General features: G+C 42.8%; 1 protein-coding gene across 3 annotated transcripts in view; it reads left to right on the top strand.

Moving 5' to 3' along the window:
• The first annotated feature begins 104 nt into the window (after positions 1–104).
• Positions 105–26,016, top strand: part of INPP4B (inositol polyphosphate-4-phosphatase type II B) — a 476,735-nt gene continuing 450,823 nt past the window's right edge. For 2 of the 3 annotated variants that reach the window (XM_075929898.2, XM_089777992.1), the window contains exon 1: positions 105–569. The gene's annotated coding sequence lies outside the window, so the exon portion shown is untranslated. The remainder of the gene's footprint in view (positions 570–26,016) is intronic. The other variant, XM_089777993.1, reaches the window with a different exon arrangement.

Below are 26,016 nucleotides of genomic sequence, written 5' to 3'. Positions count from 1 at the left end.
GGGGTCCGGGGAGGAACTCTGGTCTCCAGCCCATGGGCAGGGAGCCCCGGGGGCTGCTCGCGCTCAGGAGAGCTCTGCCCACGCTGCCGGCCCCAGGGGGAGCTGCAGCAGCGGACGCCCGGCTCCCTCTGGGCGGCGGGAGGGGAATGGCAGCTTCTCCCTCCCACACGCCCGGCTCGGTCTCGCCTCCTCCAACAGGTCACCTCGCTGTGAGCGCGGCTGCTTTGCGCAGTGACAGGCTGGGAAGCGGCGGCGGGAGAAGGAGCAGCAGGCGGGCGCCAGGGCAGGAGCTCGGGCGCCGCCGCGGGCTGGCTGCGGTGACATTGGGAGGAGGCGGGCGCGCTCGAGCGAGCTGCAACTTCTCGCTGCGGCTGCGACCGCGACCGGGCGGGGGTGGCCGGGACTCGCTGCCCAGCAGCACCGCAGCTCTCGCCCCTGCCTTTCTCTCGTCGCCTCGGCCGGAGGCTGCGGACTATAAATAGCCAAGTACCCAGCCGCCGAGAGGCGGGCGGCCCGGGAGGGGAGCGCGGCTCCAGGCTCGGCGCGGCAGGCGCCCTGCTCCCACCCAGGTAACCACCGTGCGGACGGGCCGGGGCTTCCAGGGGGTCTGGCCGCGTGCGGCGGGGAGCAGGGGGCGGTCAGGTGAAGCCTCCGCCGGGGTCAAGTTTCGCTTGTGTTACGGGCTGGAAAGCGGAGCCTGGAAGGTGCCCCAGCCAGGGGCGTTGCAAAGCCTCCCGGTCCAGGCAGGGCATGTCACTTGCCCCCCACGCGGCAGCGCTGGGGAGTTGGTCAGGGGCTTGTGACTACTTGGGTCAGAGATGGAGCCGGGGGCTCTTGGGCAGTTGCTGCGTCCCCACCTGTCCAGCGGGTGGAAGTTGCTGCTCCCTTTTGCCCTCTCATGCCTGCTCCTGCCCGCGCCTGGGCGGCGGGTAATGCTGGGGGATCTGCCCCTCTTTAGTGTCACCCTTTCTTTGCCTCAGCGGTGGGGCTAGAGCCAGGGTGGACGGGTTGGGTGTCGGTGGGTGCTTCCCTTGTTTCTGTCACTGCCCCGCCACCCCAGCTGAGGAGACTTGCCACTGGGTACCAAATAAGGATGCTGCCCGGGGAAGGGAGACCCATACAGTGCTGAGATTCGCCTAGCTTGAAGGCTGCTGCTGTGTACAACTTGTTAGCAAAAGCCGCTGGGGGTTTCTCTCACTTTTTCACCTTAATGAGGGGATTTGAGTTGTCTGGTCTCTCTGTTCGTGGTCTAGGACGCATTTCTTCAGTTCATTTCAGGCTCCATATTTTTCTTATCACCCTTCAGCAGTTGCAAAATGTGCTCCTTTACAATGTGGCAGTTCTTAAATGCCATGACTAGTGGGTTTAAATGAGTTATTTAAAATATTTTGTTCCTGACATTTGAAAGGTTGATACATAACTGGCTATGCTGGGAATACAAATCCTCCTCCTATTGGATTAATTTTTGTAGACCAGTAACAGGATGCCAGCTGCATGTTACAAATGACAAGGTGTTTACCCACATAGACTGTAGTAGTCATCAGGAGCTAAGGCATTATATAAAAATACATTGAAGATAGCTGTGACCTAATATGCTATCAGCTAGGACAAATAATAAAGGTGAGACTTTGTTTTTATGCCACTGCTCCTCCCAAAAATTGTCTCAAATGGTAAAATAATGTGAATGTAAAAGACCTTTATGTTATCATGAACTTCTTGACTTGATTTATATTAAATATGAATTTTGATTATAGTGACTTAAAGTTAAAGAAATAATGGAAATGTTTTTGAAAGTATACAAAACCCTAATTTTTCATCTAATGTGTTTTAATCCCTCTATCTTTCTTGTCTGGAAATATTTATGCTTATTTAATTAGCCAGATTTCAGTATATGTAATCAGGTTGGTACAAATCATATTAAAATCTAGGCTTTAGTTCTGAGTGTGCATGAGGTATTGATCTGAACCTAATATTTCTAGTCCTCACTGACTACACATATACTCTACATCTGTGTTTCAAAGGTCTTTATACTGCAAAGGTGATGCATGAAAATAAGTGTAAATGACAAATACTGGCAATATTCACTTCAATATCAAAGTACTGATCCATTTTATGGATTAATTACTAGACTTTTTTTTAAAAAAGTGTGCTTGCTGAAATACAGAAATACAAAAAAATCTGAAGTTGTTCATAGAATTTGGTGGTTAGGAAGGGCAATCTGCATTTCTTAATTGATTTCTATAAAACAGGTTCTAACTGAGATCTAGGGTTCTATCTTTTAATCCAGGAGATTGTATGGGACTTCATGAAGCTAGGAGTTACCTTTGCAGGACTAAATCCTGCTCGAGTTACTCAAGCTAATAGTCCCACTGAAATTAAATTACTAGCAGTGATGAGAGTAAGGGGAGAAGAAAGTGGCCCTCATTAGGCAGGCAGTCCTAAAGGGTTGAACAGGGTTTACAAATTTACATCTGGTCAGAATTTAGCTTAGAAATAGTTTCACGTTAATCAGAGATTTAAATTTATTTCTGCCTTGACACAAAATCCAAGATGGCAGTATTGAAAGGGCAGAGATCTGTGAACTCTGCTAAGTCCTCTTGGGAACCTGTATTCATTTCATTTCTCATCTGACTAAATAAGAGGTCATGAGGAAAAAATATTTTGTCATTTAAATTAGAGCGGGAGAACTTGGATTAGTCTTCCCTTGTTCCTCCCCTGTTAGTATATTATATGGTTTGTCTAGTCCAGTTTTAATTGATTCCCAGTGATGTGGATTTTCTATTACCTTATTTGAACTTTTATAAATAGCTACACATTGATATGAATTCACAAATAATAAGTTCAATAATTGCCTTGGAGTTTTTTTATGGTAGAATTCATTCTATTTGTCTTTGTTTTCCTAAAAATTGTTTCTGAAAATCGCTTTATAAGCCAAGTTTAGACAGACATGGTGCCTTTACATGCAAAAAGAAGTGTCTAGAAGGTGCTCCCACTTAGACTGGTGTAAGTCCATTGTTAATTTACACAGGTGTTGATTTACACAGGTGAAAGTAAAAACAGAATCAAGCCTAAGTTGTTAAATAGGCCTCATGAGTCAGTCTGAGATACTAAAAATTTTCCCCTTGCTCTTTAGTGACTAATTGCCTATAGACATTTTTAAGTTGGACTTCTTTCAAGGGCCAGTGGTAGAAATAAATATATATTTTTAATGTGAACTCTTAGGCAACATTAAGTATAGTTGTGTAACTGATCTATTATAATATTAAAAGTGTTATAATTTATCAGGTGTGTTCAGGTGAATCAATATTGCATGATCATATGTTGTTCAGTAACACTTTTAAAAACATCCTTGGTATCCTTGGTAGATATTGTTTGCCCTTTAAACATCATAATGTTAAGGTATTTCCCATACTATTGGACCTTTATTATGCACACACGGAAGTGATATGCTCACAGAGAAATTTTCTAGAAAGCATCCTGTAGATAGTTAAACATGAAGAAATGAAATTAGTAAAATGATCTTGTCTGAAAGATGAACAGAACTAATTTAATAGGTTTTTTTCATGAAAAAGAGTGTTCCTAAATATTTGTGTGTATGTCATAATTTCACCAGCCTTCTTGTCCTATTGCTCCTTTGTGTATCTGCCATTGAAAAGTAAATGTCACTTAGAGTGAAGATGCTAATTTGACAAGTATAGTAGAATCTGTTGCAGCAGCTTTTCTGGTCATTGGAAGAGATGGCTATTTAATACAATATGATTAATAGGGAGAAAATCTTGTAGAAAATGAGATTTCACTCTGTGCAGGTTATGCTAAGTTTTCATGCAACTTTCCTGTAGTTTACAAACAACATTTCTAGCAGTTTAGTGGTACCTAAAGCATACTTTAAGCTTATAGGTAAGGTATGTGTTTTTCCTTATAAACATGATTTTGAAAAATTCCATCTGCAGTAGGGATGTTAAATATCGGTTAATTGAATAGTCAAGTAACCTCAAGAATTCTAGTCCCACCCTGTTACTTGATCAGTTAGTCGACAAGTCTGTAGCTCCCAAGGGTGGGGCCGGGAGCCCTAATTTGCAGTAAATTGGAGAGTATGGGTAAATAGTTGGGCATGATTTTGGCTTGCACCGTGTATAGTTATTTACACTTAAATTGCACAGAGGTAAAACACTAACAAATCAGAATTATTGTTTTGTGCAATGTGAGTATAAAGGCACTTTAATTCTGATTTGGGTAGTGATTTTATTTTTACTTTGCACATGTCTACATAGCTACACAAAATTCCTGGAGAGTGAATTTTTCACTAATATAATGGTGTAAATCTGGAATAATTCGTCATTGATTTTAATGGGGTCAGACCATTAAAGACTGTTGAAAAGAGGAACAGCATCTGGCCTCAAAAATTGAACTGTGAGATTTGATGTTCAGAATAATTGCAATCCACTGCTATCAGTGATCCTTTTAGGTATCAATTCAAGGGAACGTCTTAGAATGTCCAATAGAAATTAGAAACCGTGGGGATTGTGTGGAAGGAGTACTTTCCTGTCTGTAATCAAAGTAACTTAACTACCTTCTGAAGTTAGACTGATTTTTTTTTTAATTATTTCAGGCACACTATTTATGGAACATTTTTGCCCCCAACTGTCATGACAAACAATTAGTGAAACGGCTGTTGGGTAGTCACATGACACTGCTTTGTTGGGCAAATTGGCAGTGATAGTAGGAACACTTCCTGTGTGGGGAAAGCTGTCATTCAAGCTGATCATAGAGTAAGCTTTAAGACTGGTACAGCTTGTGTTTCAGCTTCATAGCGATCAGACTTCTCATTCAAAGATGATAGGCTCTAATGATTGAACACTAAAGCAAAGGAATATGGTACAAACAGAGATAGCAAGTTAGGATAAAACAATGAAATCTTTAAATTTGAAATGTCTAAAAAGACAAATAAGGGAGATTAGGGCTATGTTTCTTAACCACTAACAGTAATTTTCAGTATTTATTTTAAGATGGAAAACTGCTAAACCTATAATATTCTAATGGGTGTATCTGTTAACAATTTTCATAATAAATCATGTATATTGAATATTGAAGAACTAAACTCCATGTTGGATTTTTACATGTCCATATGCAATTTTGCAATTTTGCAATTTTAATGCTTGTCAGTGCCATCTGGTTTTAATTTCTGAGGCTGGCTTTTGTTCATGTGAAAATAGTCTTGTTTTCTCCCAAGGGTCTCTCTCTTTCGTCAAACAATATACAAATGCGTTGACTGCTTTTTGTACGAAAAATATTTTGATTTAAAAAAAATTACATGTTCTGAAGTCTGTCGGATACTTGAAATGTAAATACATTCTACACTAGATGGCAGTATATAATACTAAGAAGCCTTAGATCATTTTAACTGTAACAAAATACATCTGAAAATGTTATCCATAGTTTCTAAGCCAACTGGCTGAGGAGCCCAAGATTTTCAGAATTATGCCTTGAAGACTGACACATCTATAGTGTAGCTGTCTAAGTGCCTAAATCCTGTTCACTGTCAGTGAAAAGTACCACTTCTAAAAGTCTCTGCAGTTTCTAATTGTTTGTAGTGTAGTTGTAGCGGTGTGGTGCTGGGTTATTAGAGAAACAAGAGAGCCTTGTGCAAGCTCTTGGGTCTTGTCTCGTAGGCTCCTTTCTCGGTTATTTAGGTGGTTTTGACAATATAATTCTAAATTAAAATGTAAAGACTTGATTTTTTATCAGTCAATAAAATTAAAACCAATACCTAGATGAGACCTAGCAAATATATTTAGTAGATGTATTGGGCCTGATTGTAACATGCGAGGTAAGGCCTGGCTTATGCACAAACTTTTTTTGTATTGATTAAACTGTTTTGATTGGGGATATGATTATTCTACTGACGTAGTTAAATCTGTATGGTTCCTAGTGGGAATGCTGTTATACTGTTAGAAAGGTGGCGTATGCCAGTGTAGCTTAGGCCAGGTCTACATTTGACCTTGGAGGTTGAGTTAAGATACACAACTCCAGCTACGTAAAATACATAGCTCGAATTGGCATACCTTAAGCCAAGCTTGGCACTATCTTTACAGAGGAAGGCAAATGGGAGAAAATGCTCCCATCAGCTTTCCTTACTCCTTGTGACTGCCAGGGGTACTGGTGCCAGCTGGAGCCACCCTTAGCTTTTGAGTTAGAGGATTTTAACTAGACCTGCTAAAACAAATGCCAGAAGATTGATCTCCAGCTCTAGGTTGCCAGATGGTGTAACCAAAAATACCACACCTTCCCCCCAAAAAAAACACTGAGGAAAAAATTCTGGTGAGGAAAAAAAGGGGGAGACCAAAGTTGTTGAGCAAAAAACAAAAGGACCCTGAGAGTTATAAAGCAATAAATAAAATTAAAAAACCTCAACATGGCCCCTTTAAGAAATGACTTTGAGGCTTTTTGCCGGTGGCCATCTTGTTTTCCTGCTCCAAGGCAGAAGACATCTCCCCGGCGGAACTAGGTATGCAGGGGGAGGCTGAGCCTGGAGGCTGAGCCTGGTTACTGAGTGTGTGTAGGGTTACTAGGTGTCTGATATTTTCACCTCCTGGCAGGGAAAAAATTTCAGAAAATACCGGACACCTAAAATGTCCGGTATTTTCTGAATTCTTTTACTGGACAGGATGCGAAAATACTAGACCGTCCAGGTCAATATCGGACACTTGGCAACCCTATCCAGCTCAACAAGTGGCCTTAGTCTCATAATGGAAGGAGAACAGGCTGTACTGTAAGGTACCTTCGTACTGATATCAGGGATGTAAGCGCCTAGTCAACTATCAGATAAGCATAAAATTAGTTGAGTAGCAATAGGACTAGTCGCTTCCCCCCCCACCTTGCTGCCTTTGTCAGAGAGCGGCAGAAAGTGTGTGTGTGGGGGGAGCAGGAACTGGTACTAGGGAGGCAATGGCTTAAAAGCTGGTTCCCCCCAGCATCATCTCAGTGGGGGTAGGAGAGGCAGAGACACAGCTGGGAAATGGCACGAGTGGGGACTGAAGCAGCCCCCGCTTGCACTGGTTCTGATTGCTGTGCTTCTGCTTCTGCTTCTGAAATGTACAAGAAGTACCTGCCTTCCCTTGTGCTTTTGAAATATACAAGAGTCCCATAGGGCTCTTACTACATTTCAAAGGCTGAAGCCGCAGTTCCCCCCTTCTGCTGTGGTTCACTCTTAATATATTTAAAAGGCTGTGGCACGGCTCCCCCTTACCAGCTAATCGAGTAGTCGATGGAAATTCCATCAACTACTCATTAGCTGATTATTTGAAATTTAACATCTCTAACTGGTATTCTTCTGTATGTTGATAAAGAAATGTAAATGGGTTTGAAGTGGGTGTAACTGCACTTTTTTTAATGCTACCAAAGCAGTGTAGAGGAGGTGTAGTATAGGTGAAAATTATGCCCAGGGCTCGCCGAACTGCGGCGAGCCCTGCTCGCCAGCCACGCTGTCCGGCGATCTGCGTATGCGCAGATCGTTCTGCGCATGCGCAGATCGCCCAAACCCAGTTCTTCCGGGTTACAATCTACTCGCCCGTAGTGAGTAGATTCTATTATTTGTTGAGCCCTGATTATGCCCATTTGGGGGAGATGGAAATACATTCCTCTTAAATATGGCTTGAAGTGCTTCCATAGTGTCCTCTTGCAATAGCTGATTACATGGATTACCTGAAAGAAAGATGAAATAAGCATAATGTGGTATACAGTTTTGGTCACTATATTTGGGGAAGAGAAGGACACCTATGCTGCAGAAAGATTTTGAGAAAATTGTAGATGTACAATTTGTAAAAATTATGTATGCACAGTCTTAAAGTCTGAGGCTAAGGTGGGTATGGTTATGTACTATAGAAGCACACAAATGGATAATATGAAGGTGGTAATTATTTTTCATTAGTGATACTTCTGAAAAATTGAAACAACAATTTAAAAACAATTATTTTTAGTAACAAGATAAATATAGAATGTGAAGGAATCAAATATACTAGAAATCCACAAATCAATGTGTGAGGTATCAAATGGGTGATAATCTGGAGATCTTAGTTCTGTCTATAAACATAAAAGCAAGGAAGACTGACTAGATAATCTCAACTGTAAGAGTTCTATATCTTGTCTCTGATCAGCAATATATTTTGAGTATTTGCAAGTATACTTGTAAGTAACAGCAGCTTCATTGAACCTTGTGGATGCTTTTTTCTGAATTGGATTTTAATTCTTAAACTTAAAAAATTAAATATGATTTTCTTTTAAAATCACATACTAGAAGAAGTAAAAATTGTTCTCATATTGAGATTAAGTCTTCACTGGCTGTCAACGTATCTCTGGTGTTTTGAACTCAACAGATTCAGCATTTCATGTGCTCTGAAACATATCCATTCCCCCTCCAGTTGTCCTGTGTTAAGTGAAAAAATGTCTTTAAAATAAAAAGCAATTGGATTTTTCAATCACAGTATTTAAGAAAATGTACCACTACCAGAAGAAAACAGATATATGTAGAAATATTTAGTGATCAAAATGCCCTGGTTCCCTGACTTCACCGCTAGTTGTCTAATACATTTTACAGCTTCAGAGCACGGATGTTAAGAAGCATGTAATTAGCTAATTGAGTCGTCAGTGTAATTTCCATTGACTAGTCAATAAGGGGAGGGCGCTCACTACCCGCAGTGCAGCTCTGCAGTTTAAATGTAGTAGGAGCAGGGTGTGCAGGCAGCCCGGCTTCATCTACATTTAAACTACAGAGCCACAGCGGGATTAGCTCCTGAAGGTGGCGTGAGCTGGGACTGAGCAGTAAGCCACCTGGCTCTTACTTAATTTAAAAAGCAGAGGCACAGTGGTCCCAGACTGAAGCAGTCATAGCTCGCGCTGGGTCCCCTGCTGCGCCTCTGCCTCCCCTGCTCCCTTCCCCCCCGCCCTGCGGAGACAGTGCTGGGGGAACCAAAGCCAGGTCCCCCCAGCACCAGCTCCTGTTCCCCCCTCCTTGCAGAGAGGCAGTGGGGAGGGGGGAAAGCGAGTAGGCAAGCAGTGACTCTACTACCCGATAAGCCTAGGCTTATTGAGTAGCCGACTACTCAACTAGTTGCATACATCCCTACTTCAGAGTTTAATTTCTGATTTTTAACTGGATTTTGATCAAGATGATATAAAGGATACACTTTCAAATTTATTTTAAAATAAAATGTTTGTATAGGCTTAAATATTTCTTTTTCAAATAAATACTTCTGCATCTGTAGGTGGGTTTTGAAGGCATAATAGGTGAGTAGACACTTACATATGAACTATCGATGCAATGTTTTGAAAACTCTGCTTTAATGTTTATAATCTCTTATCTGCAGCAAACAAATCCTTATGTTACTTCTCCATGCCGACATAGTAGACTCAATGATACGTGGTTGTTGCTTGGACTTCAACTTCAAATAGAGCTAATAAACCAGCATTCTGTATCTTTTAAGTAGTTTTTGCAACTTATTTCACTACTGTTGCTTGAGTGACAGCCTTAGGTTTTCTTGGGCAAAAGAAGTGGCACAGCTGTATACTGATCTTTTTCAGCACACGTTGAGTCTATTCTTGTATTGAAGTTATTGTGAGTCTCCTAATGGCTTGAATGAGAGAAGGATCATGCTAAAATGGCTATAGGAACTCAGAGAGGTCTGAACCTTATAGGAATATCCCATTGCAAGCAAAATATTAATAGGGTTTTTTTTATTTACAAAAAAATTGTTTCCATTCTAGCCTAGGAAGATAATTCATTATAAAATTGATCATTTCCAAACTAGTACTATTGTCAGTCAGGCGGGTTTGTCCTGATGGGTTCCTGCTCTGTCGATGATAACCAGAAGGCTGCTTGCATTTGTGCTCAATGATGTGTGCCGTGTTGACTTACGTAGTTAGTCACCACAGCGTACCCTGAGAGAGCCCCCAAAGGCCACAAATCAGATAAGGATCGAAGGCACCCAGCCAGGCTTATTGTTAAGTGAAGTACAGTAATAGTTGTCAGTAGACTCTGCTGAAGCACTACGCATATGTAATTCATAACAATGGAATAACTCAATCAGTGGGTCATCTCTCTGCCCCTTAGGTGATTCAAAGACTGTTCCCCCCAAGACACCCCTATATATACAGGTACAAACAAGTTACACAACACTCCTGATGTGTCAGGTTGCCACCCTCTGATGCTTCTTAGATGCTACCCATTACCCTGTACCTTGTGGTTTGATTAGATCATCGCTATCCTTCATGCTGTCATTTTAGACCCTTTCCTGAACCTGAGTCTGTATCTGTGGGGAGTGTGGGTACCAAGGTCTTTTTTAATGAGCTGGTGTTGCCATGTGCTTTCAAGTTATGACCGGTACCAATTACTGTTTCACAGTCAGTAGCTAGTATCAATTACTATTCTACACTTGGGCCTATTACCAATTAGTGTTTTACACTCTCAGCCCTGTTCGTGCCAAGTTCTGTGAGGAGGGGGCTGCCTCTTGCTCACAGCTTATCTTAGCTTTATATTAGCCATGTTTTGTCCATTGTTAGCTAGGCCTCAGGCCTCAAACCAGGCCTGTGCTAAATGGGCTTTTGTTTCAGGCCTTCATCTTATTGCAGGTACTAGTTCAGTTTATTGAATAGCTCACTAATAAGGTGTCACAGAGCTATCCATGAATATTAAGTTTTATATAAACAAAAGAATACAGAATTAGCTTGTTCTTTAAAACAGCAAAATTATGCTTACTCATTTTAAACTTGATGAAACCATCTCCAACTTAATCAGTTTTGGCACATTACAATAGACTGACAGAATTGGGCATTTTGCCTAAAGCTACAATCTATTTTGTTTCTCCTCTGTCTCATTCAGTTAATCAAAACAAGATAGTATAGGTGAAAAATCACCTCGGGTTTGTGGCTCACTTTTTTAGAAATAGACAGTTAATAACTTGATGCTCCTGAACTATTCTAATTCCTAAAATTTTTTTTTGACTGTTGAAAAGAATAATGAACATCCACCATAGGCCTGGAGGAAATCTTACTTGTTTTGTGAGAAGCTGTTTTAATTCCATAAGATCAGTTGATAGGCTTAGGGATTCTATTTCTGTGATCTAGCAGTGTCTCCTGCTATTGTTCAAAGCTCAAAGTAGAAGTGTTTTTCTAATGTGGAATTCAAATGTCCTTAACCACAACAAATAAGGCGTTTGTTTTAAAGGCAATAAGGTACAGCACTAGCGGTTGTGATCCCAGTTTTCAACTTATTTTTTCGGAACAGTTTCTAATCCTGATGAATTGTCAGTTACGCTATAGTAAATAATTCAACAGAGCCTTTGTTGTGCCATCAGCAACACTGCTTATATATTTGCTCTCCTAAGTAATATGCCTGGGGCCAGCCAGATTCTCATCCAGTTTACAGTCGAGTAAGTCTTTTGAAGCCGGTGGAGACTCCAGATTTGTACTGGTGTAAATAAGGTCCAAATCTGGTCCTTCGTCTACTGCTAAAAGTAATTTATTTATTATTTAAGCTATTTTAATTAAGTGGAGGTCATATTTTGTCGCTCCTGAAAAGTGCATCCAAGAGGCAACATGGTCTAATGGATAGGTAATTGGACTGGCACTCAATTGTGGGTTCTGTTCTCAGTGCTGTTGCTGGCTCACTGGAAGTCCCTGAGTGCATCATTCAGTTTACTGTTGTGGAAAAAAAAGCAAACATCGTTCTGGGATGCATTAGCAGGAGTGTTATAGCAAGAAGAGAAAAGTAATTCTTCCACTCTACCCTGTACTGATTACGCCTCAAATGGAATATTGTATCCAGTTCTAGGCAACACATTTCATAGAAGATGTGGGCAAAGTGGAGAAAGTCCAGAGAAGAGCAACAAAAATGATTGAAGGGCCAGAAAACATGACCTAAGAGAGAAGATTAAAATAATCAAGTTGGTTTGTTCTGGAAACAAGAAGATTGAAAGGGGACATAACAGTTTTCAAATATCTAAACAGTTGTTATAAGGAAGAGGGAGAAAGATCAAGTAACAAAGGGCTTAAAATGTAGCAAGGGAGGTTTAGTTTTTATATTAGGAAAAACTACCTGTCAGGGTGATTAAGCACTGGAATAAATTGCCTAGGGAAGTTATAGAATCTCAGTCATTGGAAATTTTTAAGAGCAGGTTAAACAAACGCCTGTCAGGGATGGTCTAGAAGATGGTGGTTGGTCCTGCCATGAGTGCAGAGGACTGGACTTTGTGACCTCTCAAGGTCCCTTCCAGTTCTATGTTTGTATTCTGTATAACATCTTTGCTTACATTTCTCAATCTGTAAAAGAGAGAGCAGATAATTATAGCAACGAGAAATCCTGTGGCACCTTATAGACTTAAGAGATAATTATACTTATCCATCTTTGAAGTCCGTGGGCCAGATTCCAATCTGTTAAATCTACTGTTTTAATGGTAAGTAAGAGCAGACCCAAATGACAGAATACCTGGAATCACTGCTTCTTTACTAGACAGAAACAGAAAACAAGGAGCAGTAGGTCTAGATGTGGAGGAGGGGCTGGAAGGCAGAGAGCATCCTGTTCACCTAGAATTGAGTTGAGAGAAGGTGCCTAGGTACCTGGGCAAATACATGTCAATGTAAATTGAAAGAATGAGCAAGGGAGCAAGCGTTTGCATGCACAGGTATAGTTTTCTGCTCTCAGATGCAGCTTACACCCTATTTAGAACTTGAATTTGCATCCTTGACAGGTGGTCTCATACTTGGCTGCTTCTGTTTGTCTTAGACCAAAACTATTCAACTTTCCTATATCTGCTTGATCCAGATATCTCTTACATTTGGTTAGAGTGAGAGGGGGTTGCCTCAGTGAGTTAGCAGATCCCATTAAAAGGGGACTACTCCATTAACAGGATGGGGCATGTAAGGAAAATATTGTTAGCTCGTATGGTATTGAGTCAGGGAACAGCTGTGGTGTCACAGGTATCTTTCACCTGGACTAGTAGGAATCTATTACACTTGTTAAATTTTGATACACTGTACGTACTAGCCCTGATTAGGGTTGCCAGATGGCTTAACCGAAAATACCGAACCCACCCCCCAAAAAGGGGGAAAAATTTTGTTGAAAAAAAAAGGGGGAAGACCAAAGTTGTTGGGGGGGGAGGGGGAGGGAAAGGACTCAGAGCGTTATTAAGTAAAAAAAAAATAATTAAAGCAGCATGGCCCCTTTAAGAACAGGAGGGACCTGTTCCTAACAGGCTGCTGGAAAGGCCATCTTGCCTCCCTCCCTGCTCTGGGCCAGAAAGTTCCCTTGCAGGACCAGGTAAACGGCCGGGGGGTGTGTGTGTGTGTGTGTGTGTGCTGGGCCTGATTGCTGACTGTTTGTAGGGTTGCCAGGTATCCGGTATTGACCCGGACAGTCTGGTATTTTTGCCCCCTGGCCGGGAAAAAATCAGAAAATATCAAACATTTTAAGAGTTCAGTATTTTCTGAATTTTTTTACTGGACAGGAGCCGAAAATACCAGACTGTCTGGGTCAATACCGGACACCTGGCAACCCTAGCCTTGATGCTAGGTCCCGCTCTCCCTCTTGCATACAGATCTGGCAGCACAAAGCAATCCAAAAACTGTCTCTGCTGTCTATTTGGGAGTTGCCTACTTCATAGAGGTGGAATACTGATACTCTGGGGCTTCTTCCTGTCCCTCAGAGAAGAGTGTCTGGGGGAAGAGGTCATACATAGTAGGAGTGCCTTTATTCCTGGGTTGTTATTGGCTGTCTGAACAGGCCTTGGGATCATAGGCAACAGCACATAAGTTGGAGCATTTTAAGGGGTACTCTGGCTTACTCTGGGGTTTGACCTGGCATCTGGCCGGACTGAATTAGGAGGATGCAAAGTAGTGAACATCTCCCTCACTTCCTAAGCATCAGCGAGTTCTGCGCCAGCCCAAGTATCATGGTCATTCTGTAGAGGATTTAATGTAGTTTTGATCTTGCAGCAGATTTTTAAGAATAACTTGGATTTTCTTCTTAAATACAAAGCATCCAATCCATTCTATCTCTTTGGCTTTAACAAACTTAAGAGCTGCTGTGTTCTGTAGAAAGGCAATAGTAAAACATTCTTCAACATTTGAACAGCAGAATGTTTCATGTAATGAGAATATCTTGTATATGCTGTAGGTGATGAATCCTTACACCATTTTTTCTTCCATTCCTTTGAAGTATGGTACAATGTGGGTCTGGTTAAATAGGTATCTTTGTAGTTTTTAAAATGTTTATTATACATAGCATAACACTTTGAAAATAGAAATTCGTCTACACCTAATGCCAGCAAACTGGCTAATTACTGTCAAGTCTTGAGTTTAGCTTTTCTCCAGAATACTACTGAGAAACTGGTGATGTCAAAACCTTATCAGCATCTCTCCTCTGTCACAATCCTGAGTTCATCACAAGTACGTTTCAGACCAGGACATGGTTCAAACTGCCTCCTATTACTGAAAATGGTGCCTGCTTAAGAGATGTACCAATTTCATCCTTTCTCTTGTGCATCCCTCTAGCTTCGTGGCTTATGCTACTCAGCTGTAGGCCTATAACTGGTATGGGAGTCGTAAGTAAGTTGCTTGGATGTGGTCCTACCTTTCCAAGCAGAAGTTTCTGCTGCTGAGGGCTGATGGAAACTATGCAGTAAATAAATCCCAATTTTGACGGTTTTACATAAAATATATTAGTGTCAGTGCTATTTCAGACAATTAAGAGAACCCAACCTCTCACCATTTTAAAAAGTAAAACTGAGCCCCAAACCATTTGCCTTATTAAACGTGAACCCTTGGTGGAAAAATAACAATTCAAGTAGATTCAGAAATTCTACTTTATGGAAAAGGGCCAAGCATTCAGCATCTAACACTTATCAATAGCTAATGCCATGTAGGAGAAAAACCCTAAAAAACCTACCAATTAGCAGAGAGAGAATACAACTAGCATAAACAGGAATTTTCAGTATTATGGGTAAACAACACTATCTGCTAGAGGCAAAGAGCCAACTGGATAACAGAGAACATAATATATCTAATCCAATTAACCTATTTACAAAAGCAACAGTACAAAAAATTTGACAGACTTGCAAGGAAAAATGGTTTCATTCAAAATTCTTTTCAGCATGTATTAAATCCTAAATATTTCACTGCTGTTAGAATTATTTATCTATAATCTACTATATTTTTGAGAGAGGTTCTGTGCGTTTCTGTTGATTCCTAATCAGTAAGAGCTAGGACCACCAAATTTGGTATGCAGCTTCCTCTTATCATAACTTAAACCAAGGTAAGGGTTTGGTTGTGCCAGGAAAGCAAGATGTGCTGATGGTTTTATATAACAAGGGAGGAGTTTGAGAACAGGGACAGTTTTATGTTCTGCAATGACAACAAGGGGCGGTGAGCATGGGGGACAGTTATACAGCAGAGTGACCACAAGGGGATTGGCTATACCAGAAAGAGTGGTCAGCTAGGGCCAGGGCTATCCATATTGCTGACTGTGGGTAAGTGGTGCCCTGCCGGCCCCCTTGAGGAGAACTGCTGTGTAGCCCCTCTCCCCTGGAGGAGCTGGAAGCTAGGATCCGGTAGCACTGCCCTGAGCCCCCTAACCTGTGCTGTGTCTCCTGCACCCCCCACACCACCAGTCCCCTACCCTGAAGGACCCAAGCAACACCGAGTAAGTCTTTCTAGTCTACAAGGGTATGTCTACACTACAGCACTAATTCAAACTAACATTGCTAATTCGAATTAGCGCATCTAGACTTAAAAACTAGTTCGAATTAGCGTTTTGCTAATTTGAACTAGCATGTCCACACTGAGTGGACCCTGAACCAAGGTTAAGGATGGCCGGAAGCAGTGCTGGCAGGGCATCAGATTAGGACTTAGAGCGTGGAGCTGCTGTCTCAGGCTAGCCGAGGGCTGTGCTTAAAGGGACCCGACCCCCACCCCGGACAGACAATTCCCAGGAGTTCCCCGCTTGCAGAGCAGTCCTGGCTTGGAGTGCCCTGAGTGCCCACACTCGGCACATCACAGCACTCGGCCATCAGCCCGGCTGCACTTGCCGCAGGCTGCCATCCGGGGGAGACGGGGGGGGATCAATCAAGGGGCTTCAGGAGAGCTTCCACCCCCAGAAGCCCACAGAGCCAGCCCAGTCCTCCCCATCGGGGGCTCGTACCCCATTCCTCCCTCACCTCCTTCCACTTACCTCTCCCTAGCCTCCCTTCCTGATGTACAAAATAAAGGACACGTGTGTTCAAAAATAGAAACTCTCTTTATTGAACAAAACTTGGGGAGACTGGGAAAAGGAGGTGGGAGAGAGAAAGAGAAAGAGTGGGAGGGGGAGGGCAACTAAAATGATCAGGGGTTTGGAACAGGTCCCATATGAAGAGAGGCTAAAGAGACTGGGACTTCTCAGCTTAGAAAAGAGGAGACCGAGAGGGGATATGATAGAGGTCTATAAAAGCATGAATGGTGTGGAGAGGGTGCATAAAGAAAAGTTCTTCATTAGTTCCCATAATAGAAGGACTAGAGGACACCAAATGAAATGAATGGGTAGCAGGCTTCAAACTAATAACAGAAAGTTCTTCTTCACAAAGCAAATAGTCAACCTGTGGAACTCCTTGCTGCAGGAGGCTGTGAAGGCTAGAACTAGAACAGAGTTTAAAGAGAAGTGAGATCAAGTCATGGAGGTTGGGTCCATGGAGTGCTATTAGCCAGGGGGTAGAAATGGTGTCCCTGGCCTCTGTTTATGGAAGGCTGGAGATGGATGGCACGAGACAAATGGCTTGGTCATTGTCTTCGGTCCATCCCCTCCAGCGTTGTGGCCAGACAGCCCGCCTCCATCACATCCATCTTATTTGCCTCTATGAAGCATACAGGGCAGAGAAGGAGCAGTAAAATCAGCATAGTCTATGCTGGCTCATCTGATCCTGAGAAGCTGAAACATAGATATGAGGAGAGATCAGGATATGCGAGACTGCCACCGGCTGGCACCTATGTTGATTCGAACACACACACAGTCCCTGGAAGAGGAATTTCCCACTGAGAAAAGAATCCCCAGTAATTCTAATTTAGTTATCTCCCTTACAAGTGTAAATTAAGTTCACAACTCCCTTGTAAGAACTGGTCTCACAGTAGACAGACCAGCATCAATTGGCATTACAGATAAGAAAGAGAAATACATGACCCCATGAGTATAAAAGATGGGCCCAGCACACACTCACTTTGAGTGTCATTCTATCCTCTACCTGCTGGTCAGGTTAGGTGTTTGACCTCCCGAGGTTCTATGGGGACGCCCACCTCGTATTTTCGTCTTTCCTAGGAATTGAGGGACCGTCCCTGGCCTGACATGCTGGAGTCGAGAGGCACAGAAGGGGGTAAAAATTGTACCTGGATGTGGTCCTCTGTCTTAAGTGTACACATAGAAAGAGTAAGCTGTTACTTGGTACCATTATTTCTATTTTTCTATCTTCTTTGTAACTATTTTTAAGATCCATATTTTGCTAGCAGTATCTATATTTTGCTAGTAGTTAAGAAATAGAACAATAGCCATTGCAACCATATGATTTATAAGCTTCTTTAATAAACCTGTAACTGTTTAAGCTTTAACCTGACTCCTTCAGTTGCTGTAACAGAACCAAGCACAATTTAAAAGAACTTCAGCCGGTCATAAAGGGACAGATATAGGGAGAGCTTGGGCGTTTGGATTTGTGTCACACCCAGGTGGCACAATCCACTGGGGCACCTTTCAGCCTTTCCCCAAGGCTGCCCTCTGCGAAGGAACCCCTGTGTTCTAGCAGCTAAAATCTAAGGTGTAATAAGCTCTTCCTATATAACGGGGCGTCTGTTGGCCTGCTGGCCACCCTCTGCGATGGGACCCAGGTCCTAGCAGTAAAGACACGGACGTTAAACCTTTTCTCGGAAACATACACACATACACTGCCCTGACCGTCGGCTGACAAGCGTACCTAGTGTTGGCCACTGTTGACAGACAGGCTACTGGGCTAGATGGACCTTTGGTCTGACCCAGTACGGCCATTGTAAGCTCAGGGCTCAGGGTCGGGGTCTCAGTGGACCACCTTGATTTTCATGCAAACCTGCTCCAGGGTGGCCAGGCTGGCAGCTATCCTGCCCTAGACGGCCACTTTCCTGTGCCTAGTGCGGAGGTCGTGGATGAGGTCCACGATGTCTGCACTAGACCAGGCGGGCACCCGCCTGTTGCGGACCGGGGCAGGCTCCTGGGAGCTGCCAGCCTGGTCCCGGGAAGAGGCGGAGGGCTGGGTGGCAGCGGGTGGCTGGCTCGAGCCGTGCCAGGTGCAGGGTCTGCTGGCTGGGTGCTGGAAGGCTTGCACCTGGCACGGGCACCGTAGCCAGACCGTGCCCCTTTAAGGGCTCCGGGGCCGGGAGGGGGACAGAAGAGTTTCCCTGGTGGTGCCCAGAATGGCCACCAGGGAAAGCTGGGGAGGGCTAGCCTCCCACAAGTTCGAATTAAGTGGCTTCACAGCCCTTAATTCGAACTACTTAATTCGAACTAGGCGTTAGTCCTCGTGGAATGAGGTTTACTTAGTTCGAATTAAGCACTCCGCTAGTTCGAATTAAGTTCGAACTAGCGGTTTGTATGTGTAGCGCCTATCAAAGTTAATTCGAACTAACGTCTGTTAGTTTGAATTAACTTTGTAGTGTAGACATACCCTTATAGATTTGGGAGAATAAAACAAAAATTGAGTTAAGGAGCCAAGCAACACTGTGTAAATCTTCTAGTATCTTACAAAATGTAGAAACTTGGTCTTAAACTACCTGATATTGACTAAAACACACTTTTAAAATTAAAAAAAAGTAAATTACTCAATTTGAAGTTTCTTTTTGCAGATCACTAATTTATAACGCTCCATGATGGGCTGCAGTGATCTCCCTCATGTTAGAGACTGTTTTAACCTTGCTTCTTCCCATGAGACTGATAGCAGTTTTAAACAGATATTGATCCAAAGGCACAGAGATTGCCTTTGGACTTGAGATGGAGTAATGCTGCACAGCCAGACTTCTTTGCCCATCTGTGCTCTTAACATTGAAAATAAGTAAAAGAGATTAAAGAGGTTATTGCAGGATAAAAGAGAAGGGGGGAAGAGAATTTAATTAGGAAATTTAGAAGTCTGTTTATTCTGCCGAATGGAAGGAATGGTGAAGAAAAAGCATTCCGACACGCTTAAAATATAGTTTCAGCAGATGACTCTTAAACCTGCAATCCTTGAAATTTCAACATAACCTAAAAATTTCAATCCTAAACCTTTAAAGTCCCGTGTCTTTTGGAAATTCTGCTGCATCACCTTCAGCTGAGTTGAAGCAAAAAATAGTAGTGGGGATGTTTTGTTCAGTCCAAGTTATATCAGTTTCTAGTGGCATAGACCAGGGTATAGCAGCCCATTTTGCAGACAGTCTGTCTCAGACATTGTGACAAGAGCAAGTGACAAACATCTCCCAACTGATGCAACCTCGACTGTATTCGGCACTGGCCAGAGAGCACAGTTAAAATGAGAGCTTCCCCAGGCCATATCAATTGAACTGCTCATTCAAGTCTGTTTAAAGATGCTGAACCTACAACTTTAAAACCTATTTTATCCTATCACCATGACCTAAATTCACAAGCATTCACATATTGCTTTGAAACATTCTTGCTTATACAGTACTTTGATTTCCTAATATTTCAGAGGGTTAGTTGTGCTGGTCTCTAACTTTAAAAACAAGTCATCCTGTAGCAGCTATAGAGTAACAAAAATATATACAAGCCAATTTCTCCTCCTTTTAACATCTGCTTTTCCACATCGAAAGCTGTGTGTGACACACATCAAGGCCACTTAATTAGCTTCATAAACATGAGTCCTAAAATTGGCAGGTACTACTTGTGTTGTTATATCTCTATATCTATAGCTATATGTCTAGGTTTCTGTTATTTTCACTCCGATTGAGCTGATAAAGTAGGTTTTATCCACAAAAGCTCATGATTCTGTATATTTTGGTTCAACTCTCAGGGTACATCTACACTTGCTCCCTATCACGAGGTAGGGATGCAAATGTAGCTGACTGAAAAATTGCTAATGAAGCGGGGATTTAAATATCCTGCACGCTATTCCAATCGCCAGCTGATTCAAACCAGGAAGTGCGCTCCGGGATGCGTTAGTTCGAATCAAACCCCTTGGTTCAAACTAACGCTACTCCTCAAAAAGTGATAGAGAGCAAGTGTAGATGTACCCTAAGGCACTGGTTCTCAAAGTGTGGTCCGTGGCTGCTTTACAGGTGATCCACAGCTCAAACTCAGCCTCCCCCCACCTCCCTGTAGTGGGGAACTTGTACTGCCGCTCCATCCTCACGGGTGCCACGGACCACGGAGGGGTGTGTGTGTGTGTGTGTGTGTGAAGAAAGTCCCAACCTTCTCTGCCAGACTCGTGGAGGGAGGAAGAGCAATTTCCTCCACCTGCTGCTATTCTCTTCCCCTCCCTGCATCCTGCTGGGGGAACAGCTGCTCAATGATGTGCTGTCTGAAGGCTTCCCCCACTACCCCCATTAGCCCGCCAATGGGAACAGCAGGAGGCCATGCTTGGGAGTGATGGGGTGTGAAACCCCCTCATGCCCATACCCCTGCACCCCAATCCCCCTCACCCCGCCAAGACCCTGCACTCCTAGCCTGCTCCTTCACCCTCCCTTGCTCCCACACCTTCCCCCGATCAAACATCCTACCCTACCCAGCTACTTCTGCAGCCTCCCTTGCTCCTGCACTTCCGTCCCTCCAGCCAGACACCTTACCCCCACCCTGCTCCTGCATCCTCCCTTCTGGACACACACTGAACTCTCTCTTGCTCTTGCTCACTCTCCCCTGGCCAGACACTTCTATTCCCAGCTTGCTTCTGCACCTTACCTCCTACCCAGACCTTGCACCTTCACTGCCTCCTGCTGAGATTCTGCACCCCCTTCCCTGTCCCACACACTGAGCTCCTCATTTTTGTCCCCAGCCCAGAGCCTAAGGGAGGTCCACAAAATCCACTAACTCCAGAACCCCAGAAAAGTAAATCTGGACTATGGGAAGCCCTGAACCTCAATTCTTCCTGTCTCTTCCCCTTGCCCCAGAGGGCTGAAGCACCAGAGGAGTGAGGTGTCTCAGTTGTGGACCACATCAGTGAGGGTTGGTTTTTTTTGGAGGAGTGTTTTTGCTTCTCACTTGTGTAGTCAGCATCTCACAACTGTCTCCTGACCATTTTGAAGCTAGAAAATAGGGCAAATAAGGTTAGAACTCATGGAGGAAATTCCATTTAAGGATCTTGAAATGATGATGGGGGATTTTGAATTTCATTCTGAAATGGACAGAAAGCTAGGTGAATATCTCTCTGCTGAAGAGATCAGCCACTGTATTGTGGATACAACACAATTATTAAAGTTGGAATTTAGTAAGACTATAAAATAGTATTAAAATAGTTGAGATAATCTAAAGACATGAATGTCAAAAGATTGTTTAAAGGAGTATCTGATGAGAGCCCTACTTCAGACCTTACTGCTGTCAGACACTGGTGAAATATTCAAAAAGGGGAAAAAAGCAGTGGTGGAAAAAGTCCCCCAAAAGTTACTCAAGTAAAAGTACTGTTACTTTGGAAAAAATGTAATTAAGTCAAAGTATCCTCCTGGAAAACTACTTGAGTAAAAGTACAAAAATATTGTGTCTTAATTATATTCAAGTATCCAGAAGTAAAAAGTATCCGTCCTATGGAAATCTATGGTTAACCATCCAGATTGTCATTTTTTTAGGTAGGGGGCCATTGATCTATAGAAAAGTCATTTGTGGGGGCACACAAGTGAGAGGCAATCCCCCCCAAAGAAAAACAAAAACCTTTGCTGTTATGGCTCCCAACTGAGATACCTCACTTCAGTGGTGCTCCAGCCCTACACCGGGGGAGGGAGGAGACAGGGAGGACCAAGCTTGAGTCCCACAGGACAGATTAATTCTTTTGTGGTCCCAAAGTTAGCAGATTTTTTTGAGCCCTCCCAGGTTTTGGGGTGAGGCCAAAAAGAGGGGTTTAGTGTGTGGGAGGGGGTTGCCAAGAAGTGGGATAGAGATAGGGGTGAAGCTGGGGGTCTGGGTGGGAGGTAGGGTGCTGGAGCGGGCAGGGAGTGGAGGTCTAGCTGGGAGGGAAGCACAGCAGTGGGCCGAGAGTGGGCTGTCTGGAACAGTGAGAGGGTGCAGGAGCAGACTGGGGATGGGGGCTGGCCATGAAGGGAATGGGGGGCACTTACCTAGCTCTGCGCTCCTTGCTGCTTCCCACTGCTCCCACTGGCTGAAATCTGGCTAATGGGAGCCTCAGGGAAACCCTCCCATGAGCAGTTTCCAGCACTGCTTTCCCACAGCTAGGGGGAAGGTAAGTGGCAGTGCGCAGTGCCATGCTGCTTCTCTCCAACATGCCAGATCCGGCCTGTGAGGCTCAGGGCTCCCCATCCCAGCATAGATACTGTTTTTGAATGAACAAGGTGTTGATGCATCTATTAAAAAGCTTCTTCGTTGGCAGGGTCCTTGTGCTTGTTGACTGGTTGTTTGTTTTTTTTAAATCATCACTTCATGATGATTGGATGCTTGCACATGCAGCTGTGCTTTAGGAAATCAGAATGCTGACTTGTGCAACTGTGGGGTTCTGGAAGTAGTGAGTAACTCAGCGCTTCTGGAAATGGTAGTGGAGTAAAAAGTACAATATTTTCTTTAAAAAAAGTACTTGATTAAAATTCGAAGTACCACAAAAATAAATTACTTGAGTAATACAAAAAAATGTACATGAATAGTGTAATAAAGCATTTCTACTTAGTTACTTTCCACCTCTGGAAAAAAGAGATAGCAGCCATGTTCAGTATATAGCCATGACAAGAATGAAATACTGCATTGGAACGGATGCAGGAGAAAGATGTAGTGGATCACCAATTAGCAGTAGGGTTAGTTTTTCCTGTTTGTTTATAGGAAATTGCAGCAGAGCCAGGAACTGAAGAGAGAGAAAATGAGTTGAAATGAGGCAAGGATTATATCCTTTGACATCTGCAGCATAGAAATAATTCTCCAGATGGACTTGTGAAAATACATGGCCAAAAGAATGAATGGTGGGAAACAATTGTGGAAAGGGAGGCAAAGGGAAAAGCCTTAGGTTGTAATGTAACAGAAGAGGCTCTAATGACCCAGAAGTGACCATTGTTCATTACAAAACTGTAGTGATTAGATGAGCTGCCAGAGAGTGCAGATGATCTATTCTAAAAGCATGGTAGGATTGAGGGTATCAAATGTGGTGATGTGAGTAGCAGGATGAGGAGAGCAGGAAAGATGGGAAGATCATTCACCAAATGTTCGAGTACCAGGAACGCAGCGAATATGCTAGAAATGACCAATGAGATTTAGACAATGAGAGAGGGGAAGATTTTCAAAATGTTCTTCAGAAAAGGGGAGATTGGACATGGGATGGTAACAACAAGGGAAGGATGTTTGCAAGATAATGGCAAATATTTACAATTATCATTTCACCTTCCAGGAAAATAAAATGGTCAGACACCCTGCTGCCAGCTACGTCTGGGCCTCAAACATGTTTATGAACAGTGTGTATTTATTTAAATGTAAGCTGTGTGTATTGAGGACAGAACTTGGCACTGTGTAAGATTCTGCTGAACCTCTTACTCATTAGTTTGATTTTAAAAAAATCAAAGTAGCTCTCCAAAGAGAGACACTAGAATAAGGAAAAAAGCACATTTGCAAAAGAAGAATGTTTTAAAATGAATTTCTACCTCTTGCCTAGTTTTCTTCTCCTTGGTCTGGCAACAAATTCTTAATCCTGTTTATGACATGAGTCTGTTGCCATATGAAATTGACTTTGATGTCACCAAATCAGCTGTCAGTAAATTAGGACTGTGACTTCACTGCAGAACACACCAGGTGGAAAGATGTGCTTTGAAAGGATAATATGGAACCAAAACACTGTCTGCAAAGAGCATTGCACCAAGCTAATTAAGTATTTGTGTAAATGCAAATAGAGCTGATAGTCTGCTAATGTTGCAAAGAAAACGGAGCCTTTGAGAGCAAAAGCTATTGCAAGGATGAGAGATTTAAAATATCTTCCCCAATGCAAAAGTCTCTCTAAATGTAGTATTTTAAGTACATTTTATGTTATTTTTTTAAAGAAATTTCTGTACTTGTGTATAAGTTAAGACAGTTAGTTGAATCCAGTTTATAGTATTGATAATGTCAAATTTATTTGTATAGATCTGAAATGAGTCCTTGGTGATTAAACACACCCCCATCATAATTTGAGCATAATGCTGGGATTTATTATCCAGTGACACTTTTTCCCCTGTGGAGTCTGGATGGTAAGATTCTCTGTTTTGCTATGGACTTATTCTGCAGGTCACTTGATATACTCTGTGCCTCAGTTACCCATCTGTACAATGAGGATAGTGCTTCATAATACCTCTGAGAAGTAGAGAAGTTAAAATCAATTAACAATAGTGAGATGCTCAGATACTCTCTGACCTCCTTCCTTCCACCTGCTCTAATCCTTGCTCGGTCAGAGTCAGACCAGAGCCTTGAAGTTGGGTATACAGCAGTCCATAAGACTACCAGGCTGTTTGATATACATTGGTCTCTCCCTCCTGAACCTTGAGAAACAGTTCCAGGGCTAGATGGACCTTTGGTCTTATCCAATATGGCCGTTGTTATGTTCTTAGACTCTGATCAAAATTTATTTGAAACTGGCATGTACCAACAAAAAGTTGGTTGGCAATACAGTACATGCAAGTTGATAGTGTCTCCCCCTCTGTACAGGAGCCCACGTACAGCCTAGGATCCTACAAAGCTCCCTCTCCCTACTACTAACATTTATATTCTCACACTGGGATTCCTCCCCCCCTCCCAGGGAACCAAAACTGACCTCCCCCTGTCCCTCGCTGCAGAAGCGTGTCAGCTCAGGCAGCTCACTGGCTAGTGCAGTTGAGGCAGCCTATGCAGCTTCCTGAACCAAGTAGCACCCTCTGTGGCCGGGACTATGTGAGCACTGGGCGGCCTAGATGCTGCTGGGAACCATGTATGATGGTGAATACCTGCTCCCTGTCTCCATCCCTCTGGGCTGGCAGCCATGCAGCCAACTTTTTCAAAATATTTCACAGGCAGGTTGGGGAAGTCCTTGAGCTGTAGATGGCCCAAGGGCTGGGAGTTAGAGGCCCCAGACCTAGAAAAAATATCAAGGGAAAGCAGTGTAACTAATGCCATGGAAATGAATTTCTCATCTGGCACAGGAAAGTGTAAATTGTATCTCACTGGGCCAGTGGGGAATAAATACAACATTAAGTCTTGGTTCACCAACTAACTTGTGCTGCGATCTTTTTTTCCCAAACGTTTTAATAGCTGAATATTGAGCTATAATATATATATTTCACTTAAGAATGTTAGTTTGCTACTTCTAAAAAAAGTCTTCCAACTACTGTGTGTTTTATTGTGATACCTAAAACGATGTAGATGAAACTCATCCTTTACAGTTATTGGGCAAGAGCCGTACCAAGTGGACACTGATAGACTTCTGTGGAGTTACCCAAACTTAAACCTGCCGAGAATTGGGCCTGTCTTCTATGACTATGCTAGCCTATGGCAGAAGTAATTGTCTCATTTAAGAAGCTTGTTTGTGCAAAACTACCAGTCTACTACTAGCAATCTACCAGAACTACTAGCAATCACTTCTTCTTCATCCATGGAGATGAAATTAAATGGGAAAGGGCGCAGCTGTTTGTGGGAGCTTTGGTCAATAAAGGGTTGCAGAATGTGACCCCAAACGAGCACTCCTTTTATTTTTTTATATGTGTAATGCTCAGGGTGATAGGCATTTTGATATGGTAACATTTCATTATTATGACATACAGTTAAATTTGTGTGGCCTTTTTGCTAAATCTATGTTGAGTCTTTCACTTAACCTTATGTCACACTGGATACACTTGTAAAGAGAGCAGTTA

Source organism: Pelodiscus sinensis, chromosome 4, assembly GCF_052426305.1.
Source record: "Pelodiscus sinensis isolate ZL-2025 chromosome 4, ASM5242630v1, whole genome shotgun sequence".
Classification (NCBI taxonomy): Eukaryota; Metazoa; Chordata; order Testudines; family Trionychidae; genus Pelodiscus; species Pelodiscus sinensis.
The sequence above is the reverse complement of the archived record's forward strand: the minus strand, read 5'-3'. Positions and strand labels throughout refer to the sequence as shown.